This window comes from Ostrea edulis, chromosome 2, assembly GCF_947568905.1.
Source record: "Ostrea edulis chromosome 2, xbOstEdul1.1, whole genome shotgun sequence".
NCBI classification, from domain to species: domain Eukaryota; kingdom Metazoa; phylum Mollusca; class Bivalvia; order Ostreida; family Ostreidae; genus Ostrea; species Ostrea edulis.
This window is the reverse complement of record NC_079165.1, coordinates 3464557-3468845: the sequence shown is the minus strand read 5'-3', so window position 1 is coordinate 3468845 and position 4289 is coordinate 3464557.

Sequence of the window (4289 nt, the reverse complement as noted above, 5' to 3'; positions counted from 1 at the left end):
TGCCGTTTTCTCATTATTCCTGGAGGAAAATAATGCAATCTAATGTTGCCTTAATTAACACAGAGTATGTTGTCTAGTAACAACATTGATATTACCAATGACCATCTCAGCAACATCAAGAAACACAATGTGTAATGAAAGTCTACAATCTACATAAAATGGAGAAAAAATCCTGATTATAGAAAATGTAAAGATGATGTGAAATTGGGAAAAGGGCTGGAATTTAAAAATCATTTTACACGTTTATTGTTACAAACTGGTTGGTTTTGAAAACTTGTACACTGCTCCAAGGTAAGGTATCCATGAGGTATGAACTTTGACGCTTCACGTTGGCATACTTCATGAAGCACATTAGTGCATTTCCAAAAATTAAATTTATTTTTATACCCCCCGAACAAAGTTCTGGGGGGTATATAGAAATCACTCTGTCTGTCTGTCTGTGCAGATTCGTGTCCGGGCCATAACTTCTTTGTTCTTTGACTTAGGCATACCATATTTGGCACACAGGTGGATCACCATGAGACGATGTGTCGAGTTCCTTCATGACCTCTATATGACCTTGATCTCAAGGTCAAAATTAAAGGTTTTTTTACAATGGATTCGTGTCCGGGACATAACTTCTTTGTTCTTTGACATAGGCATACCATGAGATGATGTGTCATGTACCTTCATGACCTCCATATGACCTTGACCTCAAGGTCAAAATTAAAGGTTTTTACAATGGATTCGTGTCAGGGCCATGACTTCTTTGTTCCTTGCCATAGGCATATCATATTTGACACATGAGTGTATCACCATGAGACGATGTGTCGAGTACCTTCATGACCTCTATATGACCTTGAACTTTGACCTCAAGGTCAAAATTGATTATAGGGTTTTGACATAGTCATACCATAAGACATGGGTGTATCACCATGAGACTATGTGTCATGTACGTTCATGACCCCTTTATGACCTTGACCTTTGATCTCTAGGTCAAAATTATAGGTTTATGCCATGGATTTGTGATCGGACTATATCTTCCATTTTCTTCTACAAAGGCATACCATATTTTTACACTCTGGAAAGAGGTAATTTATACCTATTAACAACACCCTTTGGGAGATTGGGGTAAGCGGGGGGTATTCTTAGTGAGCATTGCTCACAGTACATCTTGTTTATATTTACTTTCATTTCTGTCTAAATTCCCAGCCATTAAAAGAGACATACTATATTTTTCTGAATTCAAACATCTGCAACTATTCCTGTTTTCCACTTGGAAAATTAACTTCAAAGTGGTGTTACCATGTCGTTCTTCATGGTATGTGAGTACAGACTAATAATATAAATTACTCCAGTGTACCTGTTTGAGCATTGGTGGACAACTTGAAAAGTTAAATAAGAAATGAAATGCATTAGCTCTTGATGAAAAGTATGCTGGTGTGAAGCATTGCAGTTCATGTCCTCGTGTATTTACAAAACTGAAATTTAATTTTTATGTTTACATTCTACTTTTATTTCCGTTAAAATTCCCAGTGATTAAAATAGGTGCACAATATTTATCAAGATTATTGTGTGCATTGTTCACATTGTTTTTTATATTCTTACTAAGCAGAGTTTGTTCAGGGTCTTCTGCACGGGAGGAAGGGATCTCTTTCTGTGCCCTTCTACTCTACATTTGGATGTGTCTGCGACGTTTCATCTATTAACAATAATCCTTCTTGTTCATGTGTCGATTTGATGTGTCCTGATCGACTTGAAATAAAAGACACCACAGAGTCTTTGATCCACATCTGCTTCATACTTATATATCTTGTAAATGGCAAACATACCAGAGATGGGATCAGGTGCCTAAGATGAGTTAAGTATCCCCTGTTGACCGGTCACACCCACCTTTAGCCCTATATCTCAATCGGGTAAATGGAGGTGATCCATAGTCAAAATCAGTGTGCAAAGAGCAGCTTCAATTGATATTCAACATGTCAGAAAGGCCCAGTGACAGGTTGTATTGGTATAAACAGGTGTAAAATTTGCGTCAATTGCTGGATTTAATGAAGGCAAAACCCCTGTAACATCAACTTATTTGTCGGTAGCCTAGCTCGATTTAAAAACTGATCATATGCAGAACAAGCTCTTGCTATTGAATCAGGTGAGAGAAATAAACACCTTACGCAGGTGATGATGAAGTATCGCTACATGAATATGAGTAGTTGACAATGCAGAACTGTTTGTTATAAAGTGGAGTTGTTAGCTTGCTGTTATGTTCAATAAAAATATTCAAAAAGATTGAGCATGTGTGAGTTCACTAGGATATATCGAAATGAGTATTGGAAAATAATTAGATAAAACGTCGTTAATTCTAAATGTCGAATTTAAGGCCACAGCAAGGTTTTTTTCCCCTTTCATGTAGCAGCTTTTGAATAAACTCTTCTTCACAACAATATGCCTCGTAAGAATATAAAAACAGGCTAGTAAATAAGAGAGCACTATTCGTGCCCACAGTTAGAAAACCTGATCACCAAAGACTACGAAGATATTGTCAATGAGGAAGTCTAGCATCTTTTTAATGTCGACTTCGGAATACTTGTGCATAGAATCAGAGTGGTGTCTAGCAAAGTGATTTTTGGATGACTGATCACAATATCATTCCAGTTTTAATCGGCAGGTCGTTCTTTACACAATGGTTTTGACTGCACATTACTCCGTTTACCTGATCAAGATATAGGGTTCACAGTAGGTGTAACCGGTCGACAGGGGATGCTTGGTTGACTTGAACATATATTGTTGTATTTAAGGTATTCCATGTATAATGAAAGGATAATGAACAATTTTGAAGGATTTAGATCAACATAAAAGTTTATTGTTAAATAATGATGAAAGTGAAGCAGATGAAATTCACATGACTGGTAAATGATTAGAAGCTGACCTTTTTGTGGAAGCTGACCTTTTTGCACTTAAGACTTTTTGGAAAAGTTGTCTGCCCTTTGTAAAAATAAGAAAAATCTCATTTTCTAAAACTGTGCAGTCAATGATTAATTTTATTTCATATTTTCATAAAAAGAAAGTTGTAACTTTCTACCAAGAGATAATTATGAAAATAGAATTTGTTTTTAAAATATTGTAATAAAACATGTTTTTCCCATATACTTCAATGTTAAATTCTAGGTGAAATAAATCAAGCAGTAAACAAAATTTTGAAAATTCCTATGGTGGATTATTTTCATTTGGTGAACCCTTAAAAATGATACCATGATTACAAATATTCCACCATCCATTTATTAGATATGAAATATGAAGTGCATGTTATACAAATGGTTTGAACACAAGTTATTTAAACTTACGGGGTTCTCACACTATGCTTACTCCTCCTAGGCACTTGATCCCACCTCTGGTATATCCAGGGGTCCGTGTTTGTCCAACTCTTAATTTTGTGCTCCTCGTTAGGAGTTATGAGATTGATCATTGTTCGTTATCTTCACCTTTTCATGAATATTTCAACACTCCATTTTTATTGAAGAAGCAGCTGTCTATGATGTCAAAAAGTCTAGTCTTTAATTTATCCAGCGAAAAGGTCGTGTAAAATTCAAAAGTCGTACGTTGTGATGTTGATTAGTAAGTTCTTTGGAAATTTTAATTTACAGCACTTCTGGCATATGTTGTGGTGCAATACGTTTGGATTTTCTCTTTCACAGGAGTTCATATTTTTGTGAGGTATAAATTTAGGGACCAGGTAGAACATTTACCGGATCCACCTATGTGTTTCTGTTTTAAGGGTTCTTGTAAAGTTTAGGAATTCAGTATAGGTACGGTAACTCATATTCATTCGTCCCATTGACTGGAATATTTGATGCGTTTAAAAATGAAGTGTGATTTGGAAGATTTTTATCTTTTGAAAGGGAACTTGCAGTATAAGTAGTTTAAAATACAGTTCTTAAAATGAGCATTATTTATCCATGATAGCAGAATTTTCATTCGTATGTCGATTCGATTTGTCCCCGTGAACTCGAAACAAAAGAAGACACCACAGATTCGTCCACGTCTGCTTCACATTTAGATATCTTATTGAAAATAGATATAAATGGTAAAATATCAACTCAACTTTATGATAATCGCGACGATTTCAGCTTCTCCATCGTGAACAGTCTCGTTTAAAGTCATTATTTCGCAAATTCTATGGTCGTTATAATGATCTAGTTTGCCACTACAACCTTACATTGGGTCAAATGCTGTCTGGCGTGTTTCATACCGATTGTTAGGCCGTTCTGATTTTGAGTACGGATAACTCCATTTACCTGATCCATATATAGGGC